Below are 17,880 nucleotides of genomic sequence, written 5' to 3'. Positions count from 1 at the left end.
GCGCTGAATATTTCGCTTTTTTCAAATATTACACAGTGTGTAAAAGGCTCAGATTGGCAAAGCAGCCCGCGCGACTATTAAATGTTGAGTTATGCTTTGAAAAAGAGTTCAAAAGAAAGAGCTTTAGTGCTTTAATGTTACAGATCACGTGCGCCTGTCGCAGGGAGTAAGGATTGCAGTTTGGGTTAGTTAGGAGCTGTTGCGCTCCAGCCATACATTTTATGAGCCTGGGCCCGAGCCGAAGGGGCTCACCACTGAGGGGTGAATGGCTGCGTCGCGGCAGGTACGAATATTGCGCAGGCTGAATAAAGACCGTGGCGAATATCTGCGTTCAAGGAGCGCGGGGCTGGTGCGTCAGTGACCCCAGTTTACAGCCACAGTCTGGGACGTTGCATGGTTCGAGTGTGCCAAAAACGCAACTCCATTAGCTTTAGTTATTCCTATGGTGGTTAAGACTCTCTGTGACCGCGGTTGCTTGTATCTATGTGTAGTGAACCAAACGTGCCGTCTGTTTCTGTGGGTCCGTTTGTCGTTTTGCAGTGTAAGATAATTCATATCTTTATTTATGACTTTTCCAAAACCAGCCTGTGTGAGCTTTATCCTATGTTTCTTTCATGTGTACTACTTCCATTGGAGAACAAAAAAACATGCTCCAAGGGTTAATTTGTGTACCAAGCCCTGCAGTTCTTTCTGTCCAAATATTAAGCCTTTAATGTGTGACCTTCATCTCCTTTTAATGTGCTATATGAACGTCGTATTTTTGACACTCTCCAGATGTACCCCCGCCTCCTCCAGCACTAGACCCGAAAGCTGTGTTCCGGTCTGATATCAACCAACTATCAGGACACAAAGAGGCAGCCTGCTGTGGTACAGTGCTTCTCAGCAGCTTCAAACCACTCGCCTCCACCTGAAGTGTTAGCAGCCAGATCATAACCTGAAAAGTACCTTAATTGAAGCAACCTGCACATTGCTGTAGGCCGGCTCCAGTCCAGTTTCTGGCTGCTATGTAATGCCCAATGGGCTGAGCAACAGTGAAATACATCACAATCTAACAGAGAAGCTCATCTTCTGAGCATAAACATTACTGCCCCGGTTCACCAGAGTACTGCTTACTCAGTCCTAACGCTGGTTATCGAAACAGGATAGCATGGAAGCTGTTATGGAAAGGTAGCTCGGCAAGTTGCTGCGTCTGCTGCAGAGACCTACATGTAAGCTGAAGGTTTATCGTTTGAATTCCAGCGGGTTGACTGCTTTCATGTAGTCAAGCTCTAAAGAATTAGCTCACAGTAATTGGGCTAAAGTGAGATTTTTCATTTTTAGAAACTGCAACTCCATGGGCGTCAATTCACCAAATTGCCAGGAGTAGCAGCAGTGACATCACATGACTGCCCTTTGACCCAATGACATCACAAGACGTGACGTCATATGATCTGACACTGAATCCTCCAAGGGAATTTTGAGGATTTGGGTGTACTGTATGATATGGCTGTGGGACCTTATCGTGCAGTACACTCACAAATTCCGTCTTGGGTCCAGTCAGATATGCTCACTCAACTTTAAGGTTATCCCTGAGTAGCTATGGCTGTGAGCAGTAAGCAAAGGTACAACATGTAAAGAGTTTAACAGCACCAAACAATGAAATAAGAAAGCAACGACACACCAAAGAAAGAAGACACCAATTTATAAAAATAGATTATATTTTAATGAATTTTGAGAAACCTTGATGATCAAAATCCACCGACGGGTTCCAGAGATAAAGATTTTTTAAGATATCACTTTTAAATGCAACCACAAGCAAGTACTGATCAATAAATCTTTGGAAACTTTTGAAAAGATTGAAACTGTTAGTTCAACTACTCCAGCCCGGGTTGGGCAATTATTTCCAGCAGGACAGGTGTGTAGGGGGCCAGAGTGGACACTTTGGACAGTTACCTGGCCAACAGAGCATTTTTGAAGCAAAATCCAAACTTTACAAGACAGCTGCCATAGACAATGGAGTGGTCCTGAAGCTGAGAGGTGCTTAATGGATGCTCCAGTTCTGGTGCGGTCGATGGGGCTGTCTTTGTGGGCCCACAATTGAAATGGGGCAAACTTGGCCACAGAGATCGTGGTCCCTCAAGGTCCTCTACATTGCAGTTGCCGGCTAGCGCATGCTGGACTACTGGTCAGTCTGCAATGCGGGTGGGACAAAATCCTTAAGTGAGGGCTAGTGTCCGTTGGAAGCGACAAATCCGAACATAGATAGCACTCCTTGGTCAAACAGAATCAGGTGCAACTTTTGGCTATCTCAGTTTTGTCCTCTTGTGTGCCCGTCAACTCATAGCAGCAAAACGTCTGCGGTGGCTACCAACTTGGCGATCTGGGCAACTTCAGCCCTTGTGTCCCTGGAGCTCGTTTAAGGAGATCAGCCAACTGATCCTTGGAGTAACTGCTGTTGTTGGATGTCATTAATCAACTTTTATCTGTTGCTGGTGCAGTCCTTCCAAGCATGCAGTTTCTCTTTGTGCAGGTTCAAGGGCAGCTGGGCAATCCTTCTTTAGTCCTATTTCTGATTTCAGTGTGATCTGAGGGTCAAAGTGCCAGGGGAGCCATATTTATCCCAGGAAAGTGCCCTGAGGGGACCAAGGGCTCACTAGCCACTTGGCTGCTGGGTCCCCTCCTACCTAGTGACAACTTTCCTTTGATGCACTATGGGGCGAGGGAGCCTGTTTTGATGCTAGACAGCACTTACTGTGCTAACTTAAGGAAAGAGCAAAAATGCTCCATCTCTTTGTAAATATAGAGCTTATCTGATCTCTCACTTTCTTGCAACGAAACGGAGCAAGATCCCTTGCTGCAATGCATTGAGTAAAAACAAACTTGCCCCTATGTGTTTATGAAAGTGGAAAATATAGTGCCACTAAAGCACAAAATAACGTTGGAAGCCAAATTATTTATCCCTCAAACTTCTGATTTAATAATTTAGTATATACCTTAAGCATAAATTGTATTGGAAAGTTACAAGAATAAGCACTAAACAAATGTAAAAACATTGGTTTTGTCTACTTGAATTTCTTTGTGTAGACCAACGTAACAATGTTATTGACATAATTTGTTCTTTAGCATGGTTAATGCATTTTGGTTAGCCTCACCCGTAAGGCATTATGATTCACTACATAACATAAGTGAGTTTTTTTTATTTAAACACAGAATTTTCTATGCGTTCACAATAATAAAAAATCTGCAACATTTTATTTAAAATGTATATTTTTTTATTTCATGTTGTTGACATTTTATTCAGCAAAGTATACAATGGTCTATACGTATTTATGTTTAGTTGAGCGCCTCAGTTCACAGCCAGAGCTGCAGAAAGTAAGCAGTGCACATCACTGCACTGTTTACCTTCTATTCTGTTCTCAGCATTGCCTTTGTCACCTCTTAGGCCAGGGGTCGCAAAGGCAGTACCAGGGGTCGCAAGGGGCCAACCTGGGTTGCAGCAGCAGCCTGTAAATTACATCCATGTGCAACGCTGTGATAGCAAGTGACACAAGCATCACTCATGACACAAGCATCACTTGCCTTCTATTATGGTGGCTGTGGTCCACACTGTACGTGGTCTATTTGGAAATTGTGTTGTACGGCCTAGGCCCTTAGGGGAGTTAGACATGCACACAGGGCCATGGTCCTCTTGTAGACATAACATTGTAAACTATTGCCCTGGTCCTCCTAAGACTTAACCCACCTCTTTAGCATTATGTGTCTGATAGGAGATAAGGCACACCAGGAGTAACATTTTGAAAATGAATCTGAAAGAGGCTGAGGAACAGTTGACCCGTTCAAAAAATGTTGTCATACACAATTAAGTGTGATCAGTACCTAGAGTGCGCCATCTTTACATTTGACTCTTGATCGATTTGGAAAGTCAGTTGATGGTGAACATGTTTCTTTATTACCAGTTCTGTGAACTTAGTTTATATACTGTCTTCAGTTGACATCACTGTGATTTAGTTGACACACACTTTCAGGCCATACTGCACCAGAGCTAAGTCACTGTCTGGAATCCTTGGGGATAGTGTAATATTTATCACACACATGCCTAAAAAAAGTCCCTTTCACCCAAAGAGTCAAGTTTCCAACAAGCTACTGTTCTTGAATTGCACAGTATGCCGGGGCCTCCTCTGCTGATGTGAACGGGGTTTTAGTTGTATTTCTGCTCGTTTGAGGGCTCCGGATGTTGGTTGTCTGCGTCACCAATCTGGTGTTGCTAATAACCTACATATTTAGAAATGCTGAGCAAATGCAGAGCTTTGCGAGCTGCTGTATATGTTATGTTATGCGTATTTATATAGCGCCTAACTGCCCTAAGGCCTCGTAGCGCTTCAAGTGCCATCGCAAAGATGAAACTATTTCTATTCGTTGAAGAATTTAGGTTTTAAATAACCATGTTTTCAGGTCCTTCCTAAAGGAAGTTTCTTGAGAATTTGATCTTATACTGAAAGGCAGGTTGTTCCACAGCACAGCACCTTGATATGCCAGTGATCTTCCTCCCCATCTTGCCTTCCTAACCAACGGTACCATGATCAGGTTAGCTGATGAGGATCTGAGTGGCCTAGCTGGAACATAAATCTGTGCCAGTGTTTTAAGCATTTCAGGACCCTTATTAAAGATGGCCCTGTGAATATGACAAAGGGCCTTAAACTGAATCCTCTCTGCAACCGGAAGCCAGTGTAAGGAGACGATTCCTGCTCTTATAGAGTGTTGTTTAGGGATGTTTAAAAGTAGGCGTGCCGCGGCATTCTGTACTCTTTGTAGTCTTTGGATAACAAATTTAGGAGATCCTATAAACAAGGCGTTGCCATAGTCAATTCGCGAGCCTATCACCGCCTGGATGACCAATTTTCTGGCCAAAAAAGGTAGTATTGTTAGAACCTTTCTGAGCATCCTAAGCAGGGCAAATGAAGTTCCTGCTATTCTATTGGCATGTTGTGCCATTGATAGTAGGGGATCCAACCAGACGCCCAAGCTTTTAATAAGGCTTTTGGGAGGAGGCAGAGTGGAGGCTCCGTCTAGATTGCTGGACATAGCTAAGGGCTTATTATTCCCAAAGTACATCACCTCTGTTTTTTCATTGTTAAGCTTCATTTTACTACCCGCCATCCATGTAGCCACTGCTTCCAGGCATGGTCCTAATGCCGTGCCCAGGTCTGGTCGGGCTTTCGAGAAGGAGACAACTAGTTGGGTATCATCTGCATATGAGACCAATTTTACTCCAAATGGTTCTACGATCCCTGCCAAAGGCCGCATATAGACATTAAAGAGTAGCGGACTCAGCGCCAACCCCTGAGGAACACCGCAAGTACTGAAGGTGCGCTTAGAGATGTAGGATCTATCCAGCACCTGAAAGGATCTACCATATACATATGAGTTGATCCATTCTAGTGCCGTGCCCGCGATTCCACATTCCCGTAATCTAGTTGCGAGGATGCTTAGATCAACTGTATCAAATGCTGCGCTCAGATCTAAAAGGATGATTGCGGTCTCACATCCGTTATCCATCCTTTTTTTGGCTTCCTCCGTGATGGCAATCAGTGCGGTTTCTGTTCCATGTTTAGGCCTAATACCCATCTGAGTATGATGTAAGAGTTTTTCTTCCTCCAGAAGCGTAGACAGCTGGCTATGTACATGCTTCTCTGTCAGTTTAGCCATTAAGGGTAGCAGCGAGATTGGTCTATAATTATTCAATATTTTAGAATCTGCATTGGGTTTTTTCAGCAGAGGTTTCACAATTGCTTGTTTCCAAGAATCTGGCACCCTACCAGAAACTAATGAGGTGTTAATCAGTTTAGTGATTAATGGTCCTAAAATGGGTAATCCCATAGTTAAAATCTGGGGGGGCGCAGGGTCCAACGGGGATCCTGATTTTATTGAATTCAGTGATTTTTCCACTATATCCAAACTAATAGGCATAAAATTTGTAAAGCGGATGTCCTCCTGCTCTTCCTGATGCCCCATCTCCTGTTCTTTACTTTGAAAATTAGGAAATGTTTCATAAATATTCTGAATTTTGCTCAAAAAGAAGCTTGCCAGATCCTCTACGTGTTGCTGTGGAAAATCCCTATTTTCTACTTCCTCAGTGGGATTAATAAGGTCTTTTAAAGCATTAAATATCTCTTTAGATGAGTTAGCTGCTGCCTCAATTTTTCCAGCATAATATGCCGCCTGTGTTTCCCGAATTTCTGAGTGATACTCTCGAATCATAGTCTTATACTCCTTTTTGATAGAGTCATCTTGAGTATATCTCCATTTCCTTTCTAGTTTCCTACAGCCTCTTTTCTTCTCTAGGAGGCGGTCATTAAACCAGGGTGCCGAATTCTTTCGGCCTATATTTCTGGTGTAGTAGAAAGGTATTGTATCATCCAAGCTATCCTTTATCCATTTATTCATGGATTGCGTGAAGTCTGATATATTGTTTGTATTTATCTGCCCTGGCTTCTTTTTTTCGAGTGCCTTAATCCACTCAGTGGCTTTTAGTTTATGCCACTTTCTTCTGCATGAAGAGGCGGCCGTATTCAAAAACCTCTGCTGTGAAATAGATAGTTCTAATTCTATCAGATAATGATCTGACCATGCAAGTGGAAGTGAAGATATAAATTCTAAACGTGATACGTTAGAGAAAACTAAATCAAGTGTATATCCTCTGTTGTGAGTAGGTCCCTGAATTAACTGTACTAAGTCACAGGCCATCATATCTGAAATCAACATCCTAGTAGAGGCCTTATCCATCTTTTCGGCCTGTAAATTAAAATCTCCCAACACTAGAAAGTTAGGTTTAGTATATATTGATTGTGAAATATTTTCCGCTAGTGAGGTCATAAAATCTCCCATAGGGCCTGGAGGTCGATAGATTAGAACCCCCGATAAAGTATAATGAGGATTCACATTGATGGAGAAAGACATGCTTTCACCATCTTTAATTGACGTGGGTGCTGTAGTAATCTTACAGGAGTCTCTATAAATTACTGCTATACCACCTCCTCTAGAACGTCTATCTAGTCTACTCATCTTATATCCGCTTGGAAGAGCCATTACAATATCTGGCGCAGAGCTCTCATTCAGCCATGTTTCAGTCAGGAACATGGCCAGAGGCTCTCTTTGTTCCACCAAGAGATGAATATCCAGTGTATGAGCTCCTAACGAACGGCAATTGAGTAAGAAAATGGGTAGATTGTCAGGACCCTTGTCCTCTCGTCGGGGCAGGTCAACTTGGAAGGACCAGGCACAAGAAGGACATCTAAACTGACCATTGTGGAGGTCAGTGCTCTTTCCACACCTCTTGTAATGAACATTATTTAAGCTGCACAGATCCTCTCTTGAGTAGGTAATGATTTCTTTCCCTAAGGGATTTTGAGCATAATTTCTTGGCTCTTGGCTCGTTCTGGCGCGGACGGGCGCAGATGGGCTTGCCTTTGGCGCGCCAGCGGCGCGCCCGCTGCGCGCCGCGGTCATGTACTGTTTAAATAGTTTACTAACAGAAACTAGAATGCCAACCTCCAAAATGGCGGCCGTTTTCCGCTTCTTATCTCCAAGAAAGCTTCCTATATTTAATATGATTTTAACGTTGCTAATGTATAGAATAACTTATTTAAAACAGATTTAAAACAGATTTAAAACAGATTTAGCATTAAACCAGCATGTCTTCAACAGCGAAATTCATACAAATAAAAACACTTTCAAGAAACGATTCAAACGAGTGTTTCATTAGGCAGAATACCCACTGCACACACATATTCTATGGGACAATCAAATTCAGTTTTTAGCTTTTAACCCTTTTTGCACTTTTCTTCAACCAGAAAAATAGTTTGCTGTAGGCACATAAGCGTAGGTAAGGCGCAAAAGCTCTCCCTACCTGCCGCTGCGCGCCGCGGTCATGTACTGTTTAAATAGTTTACTAACAGAAACTAGAATGCCAACCTCCAAAATGGCGGCCGTTTTCCGCTTCTTATCTCCAAGAAAGCTTCCTATATTTAATATGATTTTAACGTTGCTAATGTATAGAATAACTTATTTAAAACAGATTTAAAACAGATTTAGCATTAAACCAGCATGTCTTCAACAGCGAAATTCATACAAATAAAAACACTTTCAAGAAACGATTAAAACGAGTGTTTCATTAGGCAGAATACCCACTGCACACACGTATTCTATGGGACAATCAAATTCAGTTTTTAGCTTTTAACCCTTTTTGCACTTTTCTTCAACCAGAAAAATAGTTTGCTGTAGGCACATAAGCGTAGGTAAGGCGCAAAAGCTCTCCCTACCTGCCACTGCGCGCCGCGGTCATGTACTGTTTAAATAGTTTACTAACAGAAACTAGAATGCCAACCTCCAAAATGGCGGCCGTTTTCCGCTTCTTGTCTCCAAGAAAGCTTCCTATATTTAATATGATTTTAACGTTGCTAATGTATAGAATAACTTATTTAAAACAGATTTAAAACAGATTTAGCATTAAACCAGCATGTCTTCAACAGCGAAATTCATACAAATAAAAACACTTTCAAGAAACGATTAAAACGAGTGTTTCATTAGGCAGAATACCCACTGCACACACGTATTCTATGGGACAATCAAATTCAGTTTTTAGCTTTTAACCCTTTTTGCACTTTTCTTCAACCAGAAAAATAGTTTGCTGTAGGCACATAAGCGTAGGTAAGGCGCAAAAGCTCTCCCTACCTGCCGCTGCGCGCCGCGGTCATGTACTGTTTAAATAGTTTACTAACAGAAACTAGAATGCCAACCTCCAAAATGGCGGCCGTTTTCCGCTTCTTATCTCCAAGAAAGCTTCCTATATTTAATATGATTTTAACGTTGCTAATGTATAGAATAACTTATTTAAAACAGATTTAAAACAGATTTAGCATTAAACCAGCATGTCTTCAACAGCGAAATTCATACAAATAAAAACACTTTCAAGAAACGATTAAAACGAGTATAGCCAATAGATGTGTCTCAATGAAGCCATCTGATGAGAACCCTACCACCAAGAACACAGCATGCTTGAAATTGTGTCTTACTCCAGTCACAGAAGCCTTTTTTACTGCAAATTAAAGTTTAAATTATCTTCGCGAGACAAGGTAGTTTGCCGCATATAATCTAGCCTGGATTACATGTAGTCCTAAATGCCACACAGCGATTTTCTTTACCTAGGGACTTTTTTGTAAATTGGTCAGGGATGCACTTCGTTACCCCCAGCTGCGAAAAATATTAATTTCATGATTTTAAATCTTGATTTAGAAAAGCAGCCGCTTTTCAAAACCAGCCTGGGGTCGTATCTAAAGAGCCACAGTAAAAGAGGATTTCTTTTTAGGAAGCAAGCATTAGGATTTAAATTTGTTCACGGTCATTGCTCTTGCACTATTGGCAAGTTCCTCTGCATATCGACCATGCGAAAGGGAGGCTGAGTACTCCCGACAGCTCCCTCCGTGAAGCCTTTGTGGGTTATGCAAATTCGCAGAGATCTTTATCTGAATTCGTGGCATATGATGAAGATGGGAAAACAGTTTTAAAAGATCAATACCGATGTCTATTTCTTTCAAAACAGATCACAGAAACCTCATTCAAATTACTTAATTTTCTTCTTTGAATCAAAGAATAGAGGCCCCTGCTCCCAAAATAGCTGTGTTAAGCTCAACCTTTAATGGCACACACAGACAAGCCATCTGAGTTATGTGACATTTTCATTTATCTACCAAAAGCCCAACCCTGGCCACAGGTGACCTTGGTAAAATATTATGTTTGATTCAACAGTCTTTGACATTGACATCCTTTCAGTGTGCTTGCTTTTCTTATGAACCAATCACAGCATTGCTTCTGAACAAAAACAAAGTAGATTGTTTTGAGCAGCCTTTTTGGCCTGGGCCTTCGATCAATGCACCTCTAAATCTTTCTTGTTTAGTGGCATTTTAATGCTAGAAGCCAAACTGCTTCCCAAGGACGTAGCAACTATTGGTGCAGCAAGTGTAGCAGCACCGGGGCCCAGAGCGGCTCATTGAATCCTGATAATTGCTGAATTTTACCACTCCAACAGCAGCCAAAGGAGTCATTTTCCTTGCACAAGGGCCCATGGTGTCATTGCAGCTCCTCTGCTACCTTGGTATGTAAAACCCCATTTTATTGCAAGCACATGCTACCCCCCCCCCCCAAACTCTCATGCCGCTTTTTATTTTTTTTGCAGTTTGATATAGTGCAAACTTGAATTTATTTTTAGGCCTAGTTCCACAGATCTAGAGTCTGTAGATCTGGCCGTTATGCCAATTCTGCTCCTCTGCCGGCCCCGCACCTTAGTATTCATAGCTGAGACTGCAACGGGTAGGAGGCCAGATGCATATCCCCTTGGCACTGCCGTTGTTGTCCACCCAGGACCGGCTCGAGGACCAGCTACTTCGCAAAGCTAGCTAAAAGCCCCCACATCCTTTCACTCCTGAAGGGAGGTAGTGCAGGCTTCTACTCCAGCCTTTCAAACTCAGGGAAGCAAAGAGGGAATTCAGGAACAGGGGAGCCCTCAATTTAGAACAACACAATAACAAAAGAACCCAAATTTCCTACACCCCTAAAAACTTTTTATATTTAAATAAGTACCTCATTTACAAAAGCTTTGCTGGAAGGGGATTAGCCAGTAACATCATCTGTCGTAGAAGAAGCCAGGGATGGTCACAGCTCACTGCAGTACCAATGATGTGCCAGAGGGCACGGGGTACTACAACTTCAGTAATCAAAACATAATTTCACCACTTGCAGTGCTGGCAGCTCTGTGTTGTCAACAGGCTCCTCTGGTGCGTACTCACCTGCTGCACATCAAGCACATTGAAGAAGTGGGCATCTGCCAGGCCCTCTGGCCCTGATGAATTTGCCTTGAAATTTAACAGCAGTAAAACATGTTGGCCTTTCATTAATGTTGGTCAGAACATGAGTTGTTTTTAAGCACGAGCCACGGTCTGAATTAATGGATGTTTTTGACACAGTCCCCTGTTCCTCTTTTTAGATTTTTGAGTGTACATGAGTGCTTTTCGTTTTTGAGGGCTATCTATACACTACTTGTAGAAGTGTTTTTCAGGGATACGTAGGTGTTGCACCCCTTTCCGCTGTGTTTGATGGAAATACTGGCAGACGGTCCTGTTCTTGTGGTAGCAATTTTTGGGCTTTTCTTCCCTGCATCAAAGAGGTCCGCTGATGAGGAGAAACAGGAGCTAGTGGGATCGTCACCACTGGCTTGAGGTGGTAGTTACGTAGGGCGACTCCTATTTGGTGTATTTGAAACTTTGAGCACCTGGGTCTGCAGTGGGCCGTGAACACCCCGTCTCTCCTTCGACCAGATTTTGTGACTATGTAATCCCATTACAGTAAAGTAAATAATTGGGGCACTTATTTCAATATAAGAAAGTTCTAGGGGTGTAGGAAATTGGGCTTCTTTTGTTATTGTGTTCTACTCCATCTTCCCAATTCAGTCACCTTCAGTTTAAACTTCCCAAACATGTCTGTCAATTTATTTATTTACTTGCATTCTTATAGAGAGCAATATTACCAGTCGGTGTCCGCGTGCTTCACATTAAACTAACACTAGAGGAAGGGAGTCATCCTCTTACAAATAACTTTGGTAAAAACAACAGCAAATAAAAGAAATATTTTCAAGTGAACATTTGTGGTTTCAAAAAAAAAAAAAAGCTCAGCTAATACTAGAGGTAAAAAAAAACAACGTAACATAAGAGACCTAATGACTCCATATGTCAAATTGTCGAAATCAGTTTGAAATGTGAAAAGAGGAAGGGACGAGAGACCAAGAAGCCTAAGAAGAAGAGACCGTGGCGAGGGTAAGTTAGAATGGTATCAGCAGAAATCAAAACTGAAACCTCATCAGGAAGCAGTAGAGAGAGAAAAGATGAGAGAGAGAAGTGCCCAAGTGCTGTAGCATCATTTCACAGGTTACTTGCTTTTCCAGCAAAGAAGCAGCTGCCTGTAAAAAGATTGATGCTTTGAGTTGATTGGATTATGAGTGATGATTTTCAAAGTGGACGGAAAGCATAGATGTTTCATTTGATACACAGATTCCACAATATACAAGAAAGCTGTCAGGGTTGGACCACGGAAGCCTCTTCAGCCCTGAAAACAGCTCCCAACTTCCAGCCTGGTGGGTAAATACTTTCTTCCCATCTTTTTGAGTCTATTAAGGTGAGTTGGACAGAATGGCCTTGGTGGGTGATCTTATTGAAATCAAAGGGGATGAAACATTTTTTGGAGGACGAGGATGTTTTTTGAGCGGCTGGGAGCGATCCCTGTGAAGTCAATAGGAGGCATTTTGTTTATTTGGAAAGTGAAGATCAAAACCAAGGAGTGTGACCCCTTACACATAAGCATTAGGTGAGAGGTATGGAAGGGTCATATATATACAGTCCATTCATTGTATCTGCCAGTGATCAGCCTTCATGTTCATGTCTCTTGCTTCTTCTGGTTGATGCACTTTACTATCTCCTTTTGTCCCGTTCAGTTCCTCATAATTAGGCTTTCAGTCCCCAATAATCGCATCAGTTACTGCTCTTCATTCCACTGCTACTTCTCTGTGATCCTGGTCCCCCTGCTCTCCATCGGTGGTCAGCCTTCTGGTTGGTCGCTTGCAGTAGATGTTAGCGTCTCCTTTCAATTGCTTGTTGTCCTTCAGAAGTCATCCTTCCTGTCCCCTGCCATCACTCAGTAAGCAGCCTTCTCACAGCCTGCAATTGCTCCATACTTAGCCTTTCTGTCCCTGGCTGTCCCTCCGGAGATGTGCCATGCACATTCCACCAGCATAGCAAGGGGTGCCATGGGTACCAATGACATGAATCAATCAAGCAATGAAAATATCCATCTTAACTTTTGGACTGGTTGTAAAATACAATATTAATCAGGGATTAGATAGCCCTTGAGTCCTCTAGGTTCGTGCACCACTGCACCTGTTGCACAACTGATAGCTACGCACCTGGTTCCATTCCTGTTGATTGGCACTCTGCAGCTTATCACTGAGAAGCTAGGTAAAAAGAAGCGTTGGACGGTTGGCCATTTGAGTCCCATCCAAACATTGTTGCGCGTTAAACGCCAGCCAATAATTTTGTGCCTGACACCTGTACAGGCTGCCCTGGAAAATCCTAGCGAAAGGACATTCAGTAAATTAAACAAAAAAACTCAGAAAAGCAGACTACATAAAAAAACAAGAGCCACGCCATGTTGACTCGCGCAGCCCGGTACTGGTCACCCTATGTTATCCACCTACATGGGCGGAATTTAAATCGGTTTGCCATATTTTCTTTTTTCTTCAAATTTCTTACGGTTCTGTTAATGAGGTGGCGAGTTTGTGGGCCTCGTTCTGACACTCTTAACAAAATAGCTCAGCGTCCTTTTATAAACAATAGCCCATTCGGTTACTGTACAGTGATGCTCCATTTCTTAGGAATTTTGTGCTATTTTCGACTTTGAGGCAGTAATCAACTAATTTGTCTGATGTTATTAGCCAGCGGTGCTCTGCCAGCTGAATGATCCGTGGCTGAGAGACTGAAGTCAGAGGGACAGCCAGAAAGGTGACTCACAGCGTTTTTAAAGTCATCAAGGGCGTGATTTTGAGGGTGGTCTTGCATTCTAAGTGACGCAGCACAGCGCTGCAGTGACATTCTCTACGTGGGTGCAGAAAAATAACATCGTGCCATAATTGAGGCCTTACAGAGATGCAAAGGAGGGAGTAAACCTGATTTCATGTTGTAATACCAAACCGAGAACCCCAGAATATTATGGTGCAAGAATATCGAGCACAGAATATTGAGGGACAAGAATGTCCTTTGTTGCACTGGGGTCCATGACACAATGGCTACATCACTGCCGGCAGTGCGTGGAGCCTCCATGTGAGGTCGTAGGAAACTCTCTGATTGATTTGAGCTTAAGCACCTGGGACAGGAACAAGAAGTATAACACCCTTCATATTCTTCATTCCGTTTCGAAGGCAAATGGCTGCTGGTGCCCCAGCAGCAGGTCATTTGAAAAAGCATCTGGTTGGCATGAATGTCTGTGTGCCTTTTGTACATGACGTTTCTTGCACAGTACTATTGAATTGTAATTTTGGGTTTAAACTGCACTAGACATAGTTGCCATAGATACCATTTCCTGTTACCCTGACAATAATGTGGGCTTCATACAATTGAAGAAAACAAATTACCAGTCGCATCCTTGCCATACAGTATTATCTTGAAAAGTAGCAAATGGGGAACAGGAATGGTCATTAAAACCATCTTATGTAAATTTTTCCTCCACCCCTACACCATCAAAAATAAATCAGATTCTGTGTGTATTAATGCTGCATGGTTGCTTGGTAGCGTAGTCTTTATTTTGTGCACATTGGTGTGGTACCTGCTACTCTCTGTTTAACCCTTGCTATGATGTGTGTAAGCCCAGTAGAGCTCACCTCTTTGTTGAAACATTGAATTTCCTTTCTCCTAAAAAAGCATATGTTTATCTGCTTTCTTGCTATCTTTTGTTGAGTTACATATGTAAATATAACACAATAATAATTGGGGCACTATTGTGAGCATGGCCAACTCCCATCCCTGCCTGATCCAAAGACATGGAACATTCTGTTCTAAAGAGAGTTCAGACGCCTTTCCTGAGTCCACCTCCTCACATCAACAACACATAAAGTGACAGCCCTTCATATCAACAAAACATTTTAATTTAAGATGACCATGGAATGGCTTCACTGGATAACAGCATGCTCCTGGTATTCAAATAGCTAGTACTGTATTAATAATAGTAAATAAGCAGATCAGGGTCGTAGTAGGTCAAAATAATGGCTATGTTGGATCACATTTGTGCCAACGTGTAGGTAACATCACTGAAAATGAGGTCGATGTGATGACGTGTATCCAGTACCCAAAACTGATAATTAATGACACGGTATTGGACCACATGTTCTGGATTCTAGAACAGCATTGGGTTTCAGTTTTCCTTGTGTTGATGAGTGTTCTAACTGTGAAACTTTATATGAAGAGAGAAACTGAAATATGTGTGGTTATAAAAAAATATATACAATTGTCTTTTGTACTGGGAAGAAAGAAACTCTTATCTAGGTGATATGCACTACTCACAACCTATTGCTGCTTTGCCCTGATTTTATGTAAATTACAAGATCTGGGGATCCATGGTTTTTCTATGGCTGACCATGGCCTGACCACGTTTTTGACCATGATTTTTGACAAGTGACAGGGGGCAGCTCATTATCACCCACGCGATCACTATCCAACCTATAGTACATTGTTTAATTGTAAAGCGAGGCCTTCAGCTTCTTGCGGAATTCGAGAAGAGAGGAGGAGGCGCTGATGTTGAGTGGTAGGCTGGGCCACGCTTTAGTGTTAAATGATTCTACTTTTGGAGAGTGCTTTTTCAAGCACACTTACCACTAAGGTTCCTGAAAGGTAAGAGTTCATAACTGCTCGAGCCATCCATAATACATAGATTTACATGTTTTCTCTGTCCTTTTCTCTCACTCTAACATCTTGCTGGTAGACCTTTTGGTTGTGTGCAGCTCTTACACAACCAATAGAAGGGATGTCAGAGAGGGTACATCAGTACACTTTTCTTACAAGGATAGAGTTGCAGAAGCTTTCAACGTTAACAGTAGCTGAGAATGAAGTCCGCAAGGCATAGACAGAAATGATGGTTCATTTAATTGTCTTTAGATATCTCTCCATTACAGCTTACCGCAAGCTCAAAAGCACATGCATTTGGTCAGACATGTATCAAACAGGGATTCTGTGAAACAGTGCCTCCATTGATCAGATAAGTTAATAGTGTTAGGAACAAGGGTGGGGCTGGGGCATATTGAAGGTGTGGGATTGCCTAGTAGGTTACTACATATATCCAGTTTTTTTGTTGCCGCAAAAGAATATTTTTCTTGGTTGTTGCATCACACGCTCAAGTTAAAATGTATAAATGCACCATCTGGCTGACGTTTATCAACCTATAATGGGAGGGATTCTATTCCTCACAGTACCAAACTTCTCCGAAGTACGATTAACTTCCTCTGAATTGATTTCAAGGACTTGGATCTGGTGAACATATGGGGATGCTAAATGTCAGCTGCCTTTATCACATTTTCTGGCTGCTGACAATATGTCTGACTATCTGCTCCTCAGCAGACTTGCATTCAGTCTCTAGTGAGTGGATTGGTTTCTTATTCTTGGAAATGGTAGGATAAAATATTGTCTCTGATTCTGGCGTTGTAATTTTCTCTGTTTTGCTGTAAAAAGCTATTGATGAAAGTTGGTGTTCTTGACCGAAGAATACATGAATGCAGCCCCTGGCTCATGCCATGATTGTGAGATGGACAGCCTCAATAAAAGGCTGTAATTAGGATGTGGATCATGGGGCAAAAATCTTTCCTATGAAACATTTTCACAAAATGTGAACTGTGTGTTCAGGACCTATGATCCACCTGTTAGGATGCTGTGATAAATGCACAACTGCTTTGCACTTGCTCATGTCACTTGTCTGGTCTCACTGAGTTCAGTTGGCCTGCGTAATACCTAATCAAAAGACCGAGAAGTTCAGGAGCAAGGGTATTTGATGAAGGGAGACTTGATCCAGATTTTCAGGATATCCACATAAAAACATATATTTGCATACAATAATTCTAAATGGAACCAATTTACATGAATGGCTATCCCTAAAATCTGGCTTTTTTCAAGCTTTTTAGAACTATGTTCTAAAGTGAGTGATGTTGTGTGCTTTAATGCATAGAATGTGAAACAAGTGAACATATGTTTGTCTACAGCTGGGTATCTTGTAACTGTTTCATGAATTGGCCTAATAGGCCAGCAGTGAACAACTGAACAATCATTGACTAATGCAAAATGCTAGACTTAGGAGCTCTGGCTCATGCTGAGGGTCCTGCTGTGCACTATAGAGAACTTTCCTACTATTAACTGCACCCACCCTCAATCAAAGGTCTACTGAAACAGACTTTCATGCCATCCTGGCTCTTCTAATGATAACATGATTACCAGAAAGGCAGAGGATGGGTACCTCTAGCTGTCCGCTTAGTAGCTAGACCTCTTGCCTTCAACTTAAGTCAAAGGGCTGGAAGTCAGACAAAAGGCCAAACACCGACATTTGAAAGATGCTATCTTTGCAGCCAACGGGCAGAATTAAACATATCAAGGGGAACATTTGGAGAAAGCTTGCCTAAATATCAATAACATTGTTGTATGAAAGGAAAAAACATACAGTCTGTCAAATATTCAAGATTTATGGTGCACAGGAGTACAGCAACTGAACTGAATTCTAGCATACAGAGATAGGCAAAGTGTCACTGCACTCAGACTCAATACTATGGCTGTTTCAGAGCCTGTACCCTTGATCTAAACCCTGTCTCAGAGATATGCGCTGTAAATACTATGAAGGTTGAACATTAAAGGTTAGCAGACTTTGACATTGGGACGTTTAGTCAGACGCCTCATGTGTCCAATGAGATAGGACATCAGATTTCAAAGGCCTAGAGAAGCCTTCTTGAGTTTACTCCTCCATCCAAGTCGAGTTCCCCATGCAGGGGAATGAACTTCCCATTGGCAGCCACCGCTAGAGAAATTGCCTAGTGTCTAAATGAACTGAAAAATCACCTTTTGCCTCTTCCTCTCTTTTAGTTAAGTCAATCCGACAGTGGCGGTAGACAAACTCCATGCATTAATGGCTATAAGCATGAACATCTGCACAGTGAGACAGAGAGCTTAGAAGCAGTGGCATTGATTGGAGGCGCCCGTTAAATAAGAAAAACTCTCAAGGAAGAGTGGGGATTTGGTGGCAGGTTATGCCCCAGACCCACCCACTAACACCCGC

At 42.3% G+C, this 17,880-nt stretch overlaps 1 protein-coding gene across 2 annotated transcripts in view; it reads left to right on the top strand.

Annotated features, from left to right (window-relative positions):
* Positions 1–17,880, top strand: part of NOS1AP (nitric oxide synthase 1 adaptor protein) — a 768,603-nt gene that overhangs the window by 681,540 nt on the left and 69,183 nt on the right. The gene's annotated exons all lie outside the window — the stretch shown is intronic.

This window comes from Pleurodeles waltl, chromosome 4_2 (assembly GCF_031143425.1).
Source record: "Pleurodeles waltl isolate 20211129_DDA chromosome 4_2, aPleWal1.hap1.20221129, whole genome shotgun sequence".
NCBI lineage: Eukaryota > Metazoa > Chordata > Amphibia > Caudata > Salamandridae > Pleurodeles > Pleurodeles waltl.
This window is presented reverse-complemented; position numbering and strand designations above follow the sequence as displayed.